Source organism: Solanum stenotomum, chromosome 7 (assembly GCF_019186545.1).
Source record: "Solanum stenotomum isolate F172 chromosome 7, ASM1918654v1, whole genome shotgun sequence".
NCBI classification, from domain to species: domain Eukaryota; kingdom Viridiplantae; phylum Streptophyta; class Magnoliopsida; order Solanales; family Solanaceae; genus Solanum; species Solanum stenotomum.
In genome coordinates, this window is record NC_064288.1 from 11,205,897 (window position 1) to 11,223,207 (window position 17,311).

At 36.0% G+C, this 17,311-nt stretch overlaps 1 protein-coding gene and 1 pseudogene across 2 annotated transcripts in view; both read right to left on the minus strand.

The window, feature by feature from the left end:
* The window catches only part of LOC125871845 (chromatin modification-related protein EAF1 B-like), a 286,021-nt gene that overhangs the window by 24,136 nt on the left and 244,574 nt on the right, over positions 1-17,311 (minus strand). The gene's annotated exons all lie outside the window — the stretch shown is intronic.
* LOC125869636 (zinc finger protein ZAT10-like) lies at positions 4,442-7,180 on the minus strand (annotated as a pseudogene).

The window sequence follows — 17,311 nt, forward strand, 5'->3', positions numbered from 1 at the left end:
TACATTTATTTTGATACATTATATGTGCAGTTGTTGCGCTTAAAAAGGAAAACAAAACGGAAAAAATCTAATTACAATCCCATAATTTACGCCTTACTGTTAATCACTGAAACGTAGCTACTAACATAATAAACCTATTCAAAATACAAAATCTTTGTTCATCATTCTCCCTGTTTCGTCGGAGAAACTTTCCACTAAGATTCAAAACTTCTGTCGAAAATTTGATAAGATATATAAATGAATATCTCAATTTTGTTGAGGCATTCAGGAATATGGAAAAGTGAGGTTAGATATGAATGATACGATGTGAAAGTGGTTGGGGAAAATATTTCATTCGTGAATCTAATTTCAACCACTACAGGTGAGTTGAATATTGATGAATTGAAGAAAAAATGAGATCTGATACATTGTAGAAGGTAATTCATCTCCACTGATTATTAGGAATGATATGGGAGTAAAGTTATACGTTGAGGTGAAGAAACGTGAGGTTGGATTTGCTATGTATCCCTTATGTATTGATAAAATCGAACAAAATATTGGTGAGGTACTAAGCTTTGATGTATCAACCGGTGCAATTGTCTGAATTTGCTATGTATCTCCTCTATTTTTTTATTTTTGAATTTGTATATTGATATATAAGTCGTGATACATTACTGATTACAAATTGATACATTACTAGTTTGATGTATATGTAATGTGCCCTTAGATCTTTAAGTTAGTGTGTTGATAATATAAAGTATCAAATACATGTGAATTTATTTGTTATATTTTTTTTGTGCTTTAATAAATATTTTTTTGATTTTTGAATTTGTATATGGATATATAATTCATGATACATTACTGATTACAACTTAATACATTACTAGTTTGACGTATATGTAATGAATTTTTAGAGCCGTGAGTCAGTATGTTGTTGATATAAAGTATCAAATATATGTGATTTTTTTTAATATATCAGTATGGAAGAATGGGTAATTATGACTAATAGGTATTAAATGTATCATGTTGTTGATGTATCTTTGATACATTTAATAATGAGTATGCAATAATAAGTATCTGGTACTTATGTTATTTATAGATCGTTAAGATAATTAATAAAAATGTATTTTTTTTAATGATACATGAAACAATAGTTTTTCTAATGTATCTAGTACAATTGCAGCTATGTATTAGTTCAACTTTGTGTGTGGATACATAATCACTATTCTACATGAACCAAATCATCTTGAGGTGATGGAATGAAGTGACTTGGTGGATCATCTTTATCGAAAACACATCATGCCATGGACTTTTCACTATCGTATTTTCATATACAATGCTCCATATCTTGTGCAAAGATATTCAACTCGAAAACCATCTGATGAGATGTTGATTTTATCGCTAAGGAACTCAACTAAGGCAGCTACAAACATTTCGCAGTCACTACAAGAAGAAGTAGATACATTATAAAATTTAATTAAATGTATAATTAAGAACTAATTGATACAAATTGATACATTTCTAGTTTGACGTAGATGTAATAGGTTTTTAGAGCTATGAGTTAGTGTGTTGTTGATATAAAGTATCAGATATATGCTGATTTCTTCTTTTTTTAATGTATAAGTATGGAAGACTGGGTAATTATGACTAATAGGTATTATATGTATCATGTTGTTGATGGATCTTTGTTACATTTAAAGAATGCAAATACATAACACAATTGATTTGGTATTGTCTATATAGCCTTTTAAATTTGAATAAGATTGAAGATACATTGTAGAACTTGATACATATAAATTATACATTAGGTAGTGTTTATGTATCAAGTACAGTTATATTGAGCAGGATAAACACTAATCGAAAATTTAAAAACATTAAATACCTTAAATGTGAGCATGATACATTGCATAAAACAAAGGCTACTGTAGCAGTGATGTATCAAAGTAGTGTTAACACTAACAAAGACTAATTTAAGAATTAAAATAAATGAGATACATTGAAAATCTTCAAGTTTGATAGTGATGGTCGTGTAACGACAAATCCAACTTTTTTTCCTTTTTGGGAGTTTTTCCAACAGTAGATATAGAACTCGAGCATGCATCCTTTTTCGACCTCAAATTCTTCATGATTAATGGGTCGTTTCGTTGTTTATATGTATTTTTATGAAAATTTCCATCATCAGAATCAAATACACAAAGTACTATATCTCCAATAGGTAAAACCAATTGGGTATGTTCGATACTAAAAGAGGGAGCATAATCCATATGTATTAGAAAATTGTAGATGAAAAGGATAATTTTATTTTTTTTAAAATGATAATTGAAGAACTGGAAAGAAGAAAAAATTGATGAAGAAATAGTTCTACCTCTTTAGGAACTTGAAATCGATGAACTGGAGAGAGAATAGATTTGAAATTCAAAAAATGGAGCGATGGGGACAACTGCTGATATGTGGGAGGTATTCAGGCGTGAAAATAGGAACAAAAATCGCTGGGTTGGAGGGCTATGAGTTATGTATCCGGAAAAGGAATGAAGGAGAGGGAAATATGGATTTTTGTAATATTTTGAAATGATAGGGAATTTTAGAGAATATGGAAAGAAATGTTGTGTAGTTATGTAATTTTTTCATTTTTAAATCTGAGCAACATAGTGTTTGTGTCTGGGAAATTCTTGTGAGGTGTATCTGTTTAAGAGAGGGTCATGATTTCCATGTAAAACAAAACAAAAAACTTAGTAAGAATTGAGCGGATTGAGTTCTGGTTTGCTTTTAGTTCATTTTAAGCCAGCTCATTTTGGCCTAAGTAACTCTTGGGCGTCACCGAGTCGGGCTCATTTTGACTTGTCTAATTTCAACCTAACCCATCCAATTTGACACCCCTATTCACATGTGATGTGATTTTGGGAAGTGATATGTTGCTTCTTCATCAAATTTATACTCTAAAATTGTTGATGTAATTAACTTGGACATGCTTTTCCAATATTCTATTTAGGGATGTGTTTTGTTCACATGGACAATTTTTAAGGATGCAATTTAGGTTGTGACTTGTGAATATAGAGTATATAGGGAAGTTTTTTTGCCAAAAACACAGAGAATTACATATGTATGAATGTAGACATACATAAAGTTTCCTTGAACATATCATTGTGTTTTAATTATTATTAATTCTCGCACAATTACTCCAATGACGAATTAAGGATATAAAAATTATGGGTGCACCACACCCTTTAAATAAACTAATTGTTGACTGAAGAGCCTAAACATAAATCTGCATTTGTTAATTCGACTAATTTTAGGTCAATTTAATTTGGTTTACCCGATTTTTTATTTGAATTGAACATAGAAAAAAAAAACAACAATATAAAAAGTTATCAAACAATAGAGTTTCTAAATAAGCATTTAAAAAAAAATAAAAATATAACAACTTAGCAATACAAAAGCGCCAAGTGATTTAAAAAACTCTTTGCCAATGCAAAATGTTGCTATTTTTTAGAACAATTTTTTCTATCTTAACCGTTACCATCTATATATTAAAACACACCTAGTTGTCAACCTTTAAAGTTCTCAACATTATACATATTAGCCTCAATAACTGTAAAACATTAGTTCTTTTCCAATAGAGATTGTCAGATTGATGTGTATAATTAAAGAAAGTGGTATACTTTAATTAGTTAATTTATCTATGTAACAAATACTTGACAACACACAATATTTTTTTCAAAAAGTGTCTAATATAGGAACATTTTCATGTGTTTGGATGCTCAATTAAAACAAATTATAATTTGAATATCCAAATAAAATTTGTTAACAAGTTTAAGAGACGACAATGGATTAAACCTTAAGTTTATTTTATTAAATATTACAAAATTAAAATCATAGTTTATCAATAACTAATGACCCAAAGTGTATATTAGTCAAAGGTTAGGATAGGAGAGTTCATCATTTTTAGGGCCAAAAGGATTGTTATTCCCGGTTGTTAAATTATGATAAATGCATATTATATTTAAATTAATATTTTAAAAATTGATTAAATTGGTTTGGTTGTGATTTGAATCAATAATCAATCTAAATCGATGTAGAGGGTGATTTGTTTTTTTTCCCCATCAATTTTATTCTATTATTTTGTTGATGTCTTTAACTTGGGCATGCTGTTCCTTGATGTTTTCTTCTATGTTTGACAGGATTTTGAGTCCTGCTCCGGCAGTCGGAGACTCCATGAAATCTGCCTGTGTTCCATTTTCAAGGATGTGAATATAGCGTAGGGATGTTTTTGGTCAAAAACTTGAAGAATTACATATGTATGAAGGCAGACATACATACATAAATAAAGTTCCCTTGAATATTTCATTGTATTTTGATTATTATTGATTCACTCCAAAAAAGCATATTATTCCCCACACAAGTTCGAACTAAAGAGACAAGTAACAAAGTATCAATGTCTGCATTTGTTGGTTCATAAATCATATCATCTATTCAGTTGATCTACATCATCTTGAACAACATTTTGCTCATTAATGCCTAAATCTTGATCATTAACGCCTGCTACATCTTGTTCATTAACGCCCCAATCTTGATCAACAATTTGTTCATTTGCGCCTTCAATTTGTTCCTCGTAATGCTAAAGTAATGTTACATCATTCCAGTAAACAAATCAGCATATCTCTTCCACAAAATGCTCATTCATATCAACACCTTACAAGTCTTAATTCACAATTTTGTTAATTAGAACCTTACAATATCATCAAAATCTTCCTACTTTAGCTCGTCTCTTCTCTACTTTGCGGGCAAAATCGTATACTTCTTACATTTTCGCACATCACATCAGGCACAATAAGCATCGACTAGAACACGGTCATATATAACATGTGGTGCATGAATATTAAACCTGCATATGCATACAAAATAACAACTTGAAATTTTATTTTGTTGTAAAATATAAGCAATATACTACAAGTAGTATATACAAGATATATGGATAGTAAATCTTATTTTTGTCTTCTTGTCTCATCATGTGTGTCTTTACAATGGTGAAAGAACAATCCTATTTATAGGTTGAGAAGTCACTCCAAAAGTCACCATATTAAATGTCATAATAAATAAATACATTCTTATCCAAAAAAGTTCATAGTTATTAGGGAATATGGATAGTTGTTCATGTATTAACTCAATGGACAATTCACTCATTCAAGGAATTTATAACACTCCCTCTTGGATGTCCATAGATAACGTGTCTCGTTAAAACCTTACTAGGAAAAATCCAATGAGAAAAAGCCTAGTGAAGGAAAAAGAGTACACACATCTCATAATACACCTTGAGTGCTGCCTCATTAAAAACCTTACCGGGAAACCCAATTGGGACAAAATCATGGTTAAGGAAAAGAGTACAACGCGCATTTTAGTCCCCCAATAAAACTTTATTTGATATCTTGGAGACGATGCATTTTAATTTCATATTTCAACTTCTCAAATGTTGATATTAGCAACGCCTTAATAAGTAAGTCTACAAGATCATCACTTGAACTGATCTGTTGAACTTCTATCTCACCGTTTTGTTAAAGATCGTGCGAAGAAGAACTTTGGTGAAATGTACTTTGTCCAGTCTCCTTGATGTACCCTCACTTCAATCGAGTTATACATACAACATTATCTTCTTACATGGTGGTTGGAATATCTCATTTCAAGAAATAATCACATAGTTTCTGGCATCTGCATAATCAATAATCTGTATGTGCACTCATTGTACTAATACATGATATTTTTCAATCATTTTCATGAGTGCAGAATTGATCCTCCTTTATGTTAAGAAATCTCACAATCCTTCAAGGATTTTCATATAACCTTCTTCGTCTAGCTAGACATGACAACCATTCATTAAACATATTCAAGAATTTCATCAATTGCCAGACTGAAACAAGTCTCATTGTATCCACCACGTGAGAGTATATCTCTATTTAATTAGGGAAAAAGGACGAATTTACCCCCGAACTTTGATAAATGGCACGTCTATGCCCTCCGTTATACTTTGGGTCCATCTCAGCCCCTCCCGTCCAATTATCGGTACACACATGCCCCTCTCACTAACGGCCCCCTCATCCTATACACGTGTCTTAATCCTAATCAACTACCCGTTTGATCATTATTTTTAACCCATAAACTAACAACCCGCCCCATAAACCCATACCCACCCGATTCCCTCTAAAATATTCAATTAAAAGACCCAAATCTTCCGGATCTCGTTCCTATCTCACAATTCCTCCTACTGTAATTTGTTTAGTCCATGGAAGAATTCTCTTCACTTCATCATCACCATCTCTCATTTTTTCCGTTACTTCTTTTTCAATCTCCATTAATTCTACACAAACTCTACTCATTTCTCCCTGTCAATTTTCAATTCAATCACTACAAAATCAAAAACACAAAAAATTTGAGAGTTGAAAAATGAGAATTGAGTGGAATAATTCAAATTTTGGAGGTAGAGATAGCCGAGATTTCTTCGCCGAATGTGGACTCTCTACCTCATCCTCGCCGGAACCAAATCCAGGACAGAATTTCGGCAACGCCAGAATGTACAAGTCAAAATCACGGTGGCTGATTGTAGACCCCACGCCCTCTGACGTCGTAACTCCGACACTAGCGCTAACGCTACTATTAGCGTTACCGCCGTCGTAGTGACATCATTTGTGTCCTCCCAAAGCTTGTCCAGTAGGAAAACATTTGTGGCAAATCGAACACTCATGAGTCTTCCACTGTCGTTACCGTTACCGGAGATAGTAGTTCCGGTAGCATTAGTAGTAGTAGAGGTAGTCGACTGATCATCTCCTCCGCCGCCACCGGCGACGAGTTTCCGATGACTAGCTTTATGTCCTCCTAAAGCTTATAAGATCCAAATCCCTTACCATAAACCGAACACTTATACAACATCTTCTCCTCCATCTTCTCCCACGGCGCATGAATTTTCATCACTGTCACTGACGATGGTAGAGATCGTACCTGATTAACAGAGCCATCGCTCCACGCAAGCATAATCAAACAAAGCGCCAAATATCCCTCTTCAGTCGGCTGGCGATCCATACTCCGTGGCCTCTTAGATCTCTTCCCTTAGTCCAATTCTCAAGGTACCGAAGTTGCTACTGACCTTTGCTCTCAAATTGAAACGTCTGCGATTTGAAGTACCAGTTGGAGAATTCAAAGCTTCAAGGGCCATCTCAATATCAATTTGATTGAATTATTTGTTTATAATGAGACCCGGAAGATTTGGGTCTTTTAATTGAATATTTTAGAGGGAATCGGGTGGGTATGGGTTTATGGGGCGGGTTGTTAGTTTATGGGTTAAAAATAATGATCAAACGGGTAGTTGATTAGGATTAAGACACGTGTATAGGATGAGGGGGCCATTAGTGAGAGGGGCATGTGTGTACCGATAATTGGACGGCAGGGGCTGAGATGGACCCAAAGTATAACGGAGGGCATAGACGTACATCAAAGTTCGGGGGTAAATTCATCCTTTTTCCCATTTAATAATGTAAGGACTTTTGCGAAAAACTCTTTATGCCCCAAGGCACAAATCGCACTTTATATCTTATGGTTATACTTTCGCACAATAATTTATTTGTACCCCACTGAAATTATATCTTGATCAATGGACTATAAGTCCAAAACATCACTTTTCAAAGTGAAACATAACATACTTGAATTGTGCATTTAATTTGGCCAATCATTTATCTGTCCACATTATATGACAGATATGAATTCAAGATCCTCATCACCATCTGTAGCATTGAGCACTACTTCATATCAAAGATACCATCGACGATCTTTTGACTCAATTCCAATACGACATAACTTATCGAGATCTCTTCATATTTCATCATTTCTGGTACCTGAACCTTTTGCCAAGGTTTTATGGAATGTTATGTCATCTTGCTCCTTTTAAAGCACTTGCCTTATTATCATGATCATCTTTTCATTTTCTCCTCTCCTTCCTTAAGAAGTTTTTTCATTTGGAATCGATTAGTCTATCACGCTTTAGGCGTACCATAGACCCTGTCTTTCAAGGACTTCTCATTGGAGCATTTGCAGTTGAATTATAACACAGGGTCATCAAATTCATCTGGCAACTAATTTGCAACATTATGCAAATGAATTATCTCTTGAACTTCAAGTTCACTTTTTTTTAAACAAGGATCTAAATAATTCATCTCATAAGTTTGAGCTGTCAATCATCTCTCCCCCTAATGTTAGAAAATCTAGCATTCACCCTAACCTCATTTGGAGATCCAACTTTGTGCGTGGTGGAGCAATCAAATCAGATATCGCACGTTCAAGTTTTAAATGAAAATTATTTGGTTCTTGACTTTGAACTAATTATGATAGGGAAACCTTGTTGGTGTGATGCATACATGTGTTGCTACATGTTAAATAAACTCATCTCATATCAAATCTTCTTTGGGAGTTTTGTTCTCATACCCATGGTTTAGCTATAATTGTTGGCATACAATTTCTGTTAAACCAACCAGCATTATCAACATAATTTCATAGTTTGGAATTGTGCTCTTAATTTAATAATTTGAGCAAACAAACTTACAAAAATCAATTTGTAAGTTGACAACAAAGCACATGTGACTATCCCATAAAAGCAACCATCATTTAGATGCAAACGGTCCACATGGCAGGTGAACGGACCCACATTCACCTTTTTATATGTTCCAAAAACCTCAGGGAGTACAATCCTAACCTTAAGTACAATGATACAATGATCAAATTATCAGAAAACAAGCAATACAAGATAATTCTTGAAGATTTTTTTTTAATTTTTCATCATATAAGCCACATAATTCTCAATTACTTTTGCATCACATTTAAACCAAAATGGCCAACCGATCATGTCAATTGATCTTTATTTCAATACACTTATAATTTAATTTTGCATGTGTTTCCATCAGCATGCTCATATTTGTGTGCAAGAAAAAAGAGAGGAAAAAAATAGGTAATCTTTTACATAAGAGAGAGAGAGTCTAGCTTCTCATTAAAATAAATGCCTCACCCAGACAATATCCCACCAAACAACCCTGACCCACCTGATAATTGTGAGATGATCCTAGACATATCATCTCAATTTTCTGCTCATACAACAATTAATAAACCAATGTCATTCATTAATTCCCTTATCAAATCGGTCCTAATGGTCAATCAGGAGCCTGATATGGAGATTGACGTCGGAGATACAGTAATTGTGGGTAACCCCACACAAAATCAAACAACTGATAATAGCAATGCCCAAGAAAGCTATAAAGAGGACCACATAACCCTCTCCACCGAGGAGAAAATCAGAATACAAAAGCCATTGCCGTTATCTATTATTATCAACCTACTAGGAAGAAATATGAGCCACGATTACTTAAAAAAGAAAATAAGTACTCTTTGGCGCCTCTCCGAAGAAATAATTTTAATAGACCTGGGTTCTGATTATTATATTGTTAAATTCCTTAAAGAGGAAAACATGCGACTAGCTCTACAAAATGGGTCCTAGTTCATTAATGGCTTCTTCCTGTCAATAAAAAAAATGGCATCCAAATTTCGTAGCCTCAGAAGCGGACAAAACGTACTCAGCTATACGGATCCGCCTCCCAGAACTACCAACGGAGTACTACGATCACACTGTGCTGGTAAGAATAGGGAGCAGGCTTGGTCGACTGGTAAAAACTGATGTATGCACATCGTCAACAATTTGAGGACGATATGCATGCATATGTATCGAAGTACCCATTGGAGTACCGGTAAAACAACATATATTCATCGATCATCTCAAGCAGAGAATCGTGTGTGAAGGTGCAGTCATACTATGCAACCTATGTGGCAGAATTGGGCATACACATTTGAGTTGTACTACCACAAGTAAACCCAAAGACAAACACCAAACACAGTACATGAGGATATCCAGACACAGAGCAATCTGAGAGAGGAACACAATGAGGTAAGCTGGGAAATTGTCACATTCAAAAAAGGGCGTAAAGGCCAAATAAAGAAACATCAAGATGGAGCTACCCAACACCCGATGAAGAATGATATAAATGTTAAACTTTTCCATGCGAGTACGAGTAAGTTTCTAGTATCTCAAGTCTATAGATATGTTGAAAAGTCCCAGGTAAAACAAAACACCCCCAATGGGGACTTAGCTAATAATCCCTCAAAAAGTGCGCCTCACGCCAAATCTGGCAATAGAATTGACATAAGCAATGATGATGGAGTAGTAGCTCCACTCCCCAAACACTCTTCTAGCAACTTTAGAGAGATGTCTGAAAAACAATCGCCCGACGCGCACAATAGCCCCTCGCGAGAACCAATTAAAGAGCAACGACCCCTATACCCTACATATAGGGCCCTACAAAATGACCCTTCAATGCCCCAAAAAGTTACCTCCAACTATCCCCTCATTGACGTGGCAGCCCTCTCAGCCATGCTTTTGGACAGCTCGCCTCCAACTGGAGTATCTGATGTAGCAGCTGCTTTAGATTTTTTACCCCTATTTCTAGCAACCCTTACCCCACTAACGTCACTACTTCTTTAGGAATATCCAATACTCCAAATAATTCCCTTATTCCTTGTTCCCAAGTCTCAGGAGTTCATCATAATAGAACTACTACTTCCAACACTCAGTATCCCTCTTTCCCTTATAAAAATGACCAGGACTCCACTATCCTCCATTCTGAGAAGACAAAGACTAAGAACACAAAGTAACGCAGGAAACACACTGCCTTTGATAATGAACCAAAACAACCCCATACCATTGTTCCTAGTGACCAGCTGCCAGGGACCACCCCTGTGTACGCGAGCCTACCCCCACCTTTGACCCCTCCATCGTCCTGGCTGGAGATGGGTCTCCAAGGTTAAACCATGACCTTCAGTGTACTGTTGGACAACAAGGAGATAATAATCTTAATCCAAAACCCTACCATCCTAGCCTAGGTGGTGTCAGATGGGATGGGAATGGCGATGGAAACATACAACAATCACCTTTGGCTGACGAATATGTTCCATGCGCGGATGAGCTTCCAAAATCCAATCATGCCCTTCTTCCACATACCTACTTGGGAAACCCCCTATTCCACCCCCCATGCAGCCCCCCTCACTCTTGGAAACCCCGATTCTCAACCCAGTCCTTAGGAACCTCCAGGACATGGACCCCATCTACCACCACTGGATGCTATAAAGGAAGACATTGGGTGTGGCTCCGATTATGCCAAATACAACTCCAACCGGATCAATGGCAAGCAGAGGAACTCAAACAGCTTCCAACATTGCCATATCATCCCAAGTACCCCTTCCCTTGAACTTAGTTCCAGTAGCACCAGTACAAACAAATACTCGCGGGATATAGAAGAGAAACTAGAAATAATGAGAGAAACAAGAACATAAGTCTCAGTATTAACAGAAGTAAGGTCATGATATTTCAAGAGAGATTCGGAAAAAAATCATCCTTATTTTTCTCCCGAATCTATCGAAAAGCTTGATAGATATCAAGACCCCATTCAACCTAGACATAGGGAATTATGTGCTAATAATGAACCCCAGAGTGAGGGAGAAACAAAACATTCATGTAGAGGTTTTAAGAAGGAATCTGAAGATAAATGCCCCAAACATGAATAGATCTATGATTATCATAGTGTGGAAATATAGGGGGGGGGGGTAACAGACCTGACTTTAGAAGGAACTTTAGATCCCTTCTGGATTGGCGTAGGCCTCCCTTAGTGGTGCTACTGGAAATAAAAATTCAAAGCCACCAAATCTTACTAGACGATTTTCCCTTCAACCAAATGATCAAGGTCTCGACAATATGCAACTCTGATGGGCTTGTTGTGCTATGGGACGATATCATACTGGAGCTTGATGAGATTGCCACTACGGGCCAGGAAATTCACGCTATGATCAAGGTAAGTGACACTAACGATCACTGGCTTTTTAGTAGTATCTATGCTAGTACTTTCAGGAATATGCGTAGAATTCTCTGGGAAAACCTTCGTACTATTAAAAATAACTATAATGACAAATGGTTAATTGGTGGAGATTTTAATGAAATCTTAAATAGTGTAGACAAAAAGGTGGGAACCCAATAAATAACACTAGTAGTAAAGATTTTTGGGATATTGTTAATCACTGCGAACTTATTGATATGGGTTTTAAAGGAAGTTGATATACTTGGATCAATAACCGTTTAAAAAACAGGAAAGCTCTTATTTTTGAAAGAATTTGCAAACAAGGATTGATTGTTGTTCCATCCTAATGCCCAAGTCATTCACCTTCTTAGGACTCACTCGAATCACTGTCCCCTTCTACTTTCCCTTAACAGAACTAGAGCTACCACTAAAAATCATCTCTTTAGATTCAAATCCATGTGGACCTCACATCCTGAGTTTCCAAATGTTGTAAAAAACTCCTGGGCTGCTGCTTCTAACCTAATTGAAGCCACTAAAACTTTGAAAACAATTCCACCACTTGGAATAAAGAAACCTTTGGGAACATATTCCATCAGAAAAAGACCATCCTTAGCAGAATTAGGGGCATCCATAATTATAGGAACTATCCGACTAATGACTTCCTCTTAGACCTAGAACATAAGTTAGTCAAGAAGTAGAACAATATCCTAAAAAGATAGGAGGATTTATGGAAGTTGAAATCTAGAATTAGTTGGCTCCAGGAGAGGGATGTGAACACTAAGTTTTTCCACATCAACACCCTAAATAGACGTAGGAGGAACAATTATTCACTCCCTCCAATCTGATGAGGGATCATGGATACATGAGCATAACAATATCATCCAGCATAATCAGTCCCAAATCCCTCCTATGGTGAATGGGCCAACCACGATTAAACTTGAGGATCATCCATTCCTTAGTAGCATTCCTACTATGGAAGAGAACAAAGCCACAGTTTACTCCTACCATCCTTTCAAGGCTTCGGGTCCGGATGGCCTCCACCCTTTCTTCTACCAAAAATATCGAGACACTGTTGGCCCCTCTGTCATCAATCTATGCCAACAAGCCTTCAGGGAGGGAACCATTCTAGACCCTATAAATTCCACTCACATATACCTCATCTCTAAGTGTAAGAATGCTACTTCTCTCAAGAACTTTCGCCCTATAAGCGTGTGTAACACCTCTTATAAGATAATCACCAAAACTATCTCAAGAAGACTAAGACCATTCATGAATAAGCTGATTGACCCTTGCTAAACTAGCTTCCTTAAGAATCGTTAAGAAGTGGACAACACGATCATTATCCAGGAAGTAGTATCCCATTTTAGGAAAATTAAAGGGAAAAAGGGCTTCTTCATGGCAAAAATAGACCTCGAGAAAGCCTTTGATATAATTGAGTGGTATTTTATAAAACATACCCTTCATTATTTCAACTTTCCCACCAAGCTTATAAACCTTATCATGTCATGTATTAGCACTAGTAAGACCTCCATTCTCATCTATGGCACAAGAATTGAATTCTTCAACCCCACTCGGGGTATCCGTCAAGGAGACCCCATGTCCCCATACTTCTTTATTCTATGTATGGAAGTACATTCGCACTACATTGATAAAGCAGTTAGCGGTAAAAGTTGGGCCCCCATAAAAATTAGTTCTCATGGGCCAAACCTATCACACTTGTTCTTTGCCGATGACCTTGTCCTAATGTCCCAAGGTACAGAAGATAGTTGTGCGTCTATTACCAGCACCATTGGTTCCTTTTGCAACTGGTCGGGTCAAAAGATAAACATTAACAAATCCAAACTCCTTTTTTCCAAGAAATGCTCAGACGAAGTAATTAGTGTTACTTCTAGATTTCTCAAAATTAATCAGAGCACCTCCTTTGGGAAATACCTAGGATTCCCCATCTTTGGTGGTAAACCCCAAAAGAAGGACTTCCAATTTATTACGGACAACCTTAAATCAAAACCTAGTGGTTGGAAAACAAAGTTCCTGAATATGGCGGGTAGAACAACCCTAGGTAAGTCCTCCCTGAGCTATATGGCAACCCACATCATGAAATACATTAGACTACCTATCAACGTAATTAAAATCATAGACAGGGTCCATCGAAATTTTATCTGGGACCATGGACACTAGAATAAAGCTTCACATGATCAAATAGGATATTGTTACTAATAATAGGGACGCAGGGGGGTTGGGCTTCCTCATAACCCGTACCAGAAATGAGGCCCTGTTATCTAAGTTGGCATGTCGCCTCTTTCGAAACCTCAATACCATGTGGGCCTCCCTCCTTATGAGAAAGTACACCAGAAATACTGACCTTTTTGTAAGAGACAGACATTTGAAGAGAAGTACCACCACCTGGAAAAACATCTTCAGTGCCTGGGACATTTGTTTAAAGTGCACTAGTTGGGATCTAGGTAGTGGCAACTTGATAAGTTTTTGGGAAGACAAATGGCTTCCCCACACCCTCCCCTTGAGAAAGAGAATCTTAGGACCCCTCCATAAGCAAGACCTTGCTCTTAAAGTTAGCGATGTGATCCTCAATGGGACTTGGGCTCTGCATAATCTATCGATTGAGCTACCCCTTGAGATTCATTCTGAGATCAACTCTATGCATATTCCTCAAGGAACTAAAACTCAGGATAAGCTCACTTGGGCTCTCAGCAGCGATAAGACCTTCACTACCAAGTCTGCATATAATATCCTCAAGAATCACAAGCCTAACACTGGCCCAAATCATTCCAATGTTCCTCCAACACCCACTCATGTTGCTTTAAACTGGATCTGGCAACTTAAATGCCCTAATAAGATAAAGTATTTCCTTTGGCTTTGTACCATGGTAGACTAAAAACTGCTAGTTATTTGCACAATATTGGAATAGGAATAGATCACATATGCACCATTTGCCAAACCCCTGAAACTACCACCCACATCTTCCTTGATTGCCCTATAGCTATAAAATTTTAGACAAGCCTTAGCTTTAGGAATATTATCGAGAGGGTGAGAAATATTCTTAACTCCAATTAGTTAATCAACCTAAAAATATAAAAGCAAAAATCAAGGCTTTAGACTGGATCCAAGTTTTCCCTTTGTTGTGTGGCATATTTGGCTTACCCGTAACAATAACTCAAAGGAAGAAACAAAAGTCCCAACCGTCATTAATAGGGTTATGGAATATACCCTTCTTGGGCCCCAAAACAATACTAAGACTATTAACAACTATAAGGACAACCCTCACAATTGGTCCCCCCTAGTGGCCTCAAGCTAATTATCGATGGCTCCTTCGACCAATGTACCAATAAATGAGGTACGGGGTATGTAATACATGACTCAGAAGGCAACTGGATAGTAGGCAAAAACACTAAGATCACTGCTATCTCAGTGGCAGACACATAACTCTCAGCCTTAATTCATGGTCTAAGGCTAGTTCAAGCTCAAAACTTCATGGACATCATCATTGCCACAGACTCTACAGAGGTAATAAAAATGTTGGCTAATTCTAATGATACTGAATCAAATACTTTGATTGAATGCAGGGAGTTGCTCTGGCGGATGAAGGAGCCAACGATCCAGCATGAACCCAGGGAAGGGAACAGAGTGGTTGACTTGCTAGCGCGTCATGGAAGGAACCTACCAGGGACTATTTTGTTTGAAGCATGGCATAATGCCCCCTCTTTTGTTTTGGATGTTGTTGACAAGGACAAGGATATATCTTCATCTGTTAAGCAAAAAGCTCTATTATGTAATATAGTATCTGTAAGCTCTAATGCTAAATATATGACGCAAACTGGTGCTAGCAGCAATAACGCCGCTACTGATTGTATGATGCTATTATAATATATATAATATATCTCCTTTCTGACCAAAAATAAAATCTTTTCATAATTTATAGTCTCAATATAATAATTTTTTTTCTTTTCAATTCATTTGAAACTTAAAAGTTTCTTTTGAGACTTACTACAACCTCATTATTCCTCCAATAATAACACAACTCGTTAGAGCTTACAATTAATTTTGTGTACTATCACATATTTCATGACACCATCCGTATGGTGAGCATCTCCTTCAAGGAGGAAATTATATCATTATTGTCATGGTCAAAATTATTACAAGCAAGACATGTTTCTTGCTTTAGTTTTGTCATACCATAGGTACACAATAAATGACAAATTTGTATTGCCACACAATAATATTATTTTGGTCATGGCCACAACCTGTATAGGAAAGAATTACTTTTTCTTTTTCGCTTTTGGTAGTTCAGAATAAACATACCATAATATTTATGACGTATAAACGTACATAATCATTGACCAATTCTTCCAAATAAAAGTTTATTTATTTCCCTTAAACCTCCCGTAGAGGTGAGTTGTGACATATTTTCAACCATACATTCATATGTTCTTATTCATATTTTTTCTTCATATTTTGCCACATTCACTTTCAAGAATGGGCAAACATTCACATGGTTATTACAAGTCACAGTCTCTTCATGAGTTGACCATAATCATTTATACATGTCATATCATTATATTTGACATATTTACATGACCCACCTAAACATCATTTTGAAAGATAAAGTGCACCATCACTTTATATTCTTTTATTTTGATGGAGGATTTATAAAATTTATTAGATTAGGTCCGTAAAAATTGAATGTCAAATGACCTTTCATACCAAATCACAATAACTACTTTCAACTTTGAAAGACCATTTTGAGATGATAATAATTAGCTTCACATTTTTAAGGACTATTTGGAGAACCTATAATGTTCTTCCTTTCATAATTGCCACAATGATGACTATTATAATTCTATCCTTTCACGCCCTTATTCATACATTTAATCACTTGTCATCTTTGATACTTATTATTCACTGCAACCACATTCGTATGTTAGATGGAGCATTTGGGCAGATTTCAAACTTATCATATACTAGTACCACATTTGTTTAAGGGAATGGAGCAAATTCAATGGGACAAATTTCAAGACTTTTCATCAAAAATATATTATTTTTGCCTTACCCATTATTTTATCATCATTATGGTGCATTGAAACTCAAACTCAATGTCTTATCCATATAAGACGTGTTAGGCCATAATTCTATGTGACTCGAACCCAATACCTTATCATCATGGTGCATCAAAACTCAAATTGATGTCTTACCTTCTTGGTGCGATAAAACTTGAATCTACCGTCTTGTCCTCAAACATTTTTCGTTATGTGCATCCGGACTTTAACCTGATGTTTTACCCTTTTGGTGCGGTAGGACTTGAATCCATCGGCTTACCCTCTAGTAATTATAAATATTAATAAGTTCCTCATAATTAATACGTAGAAAATCAACATGAAAATTTACTT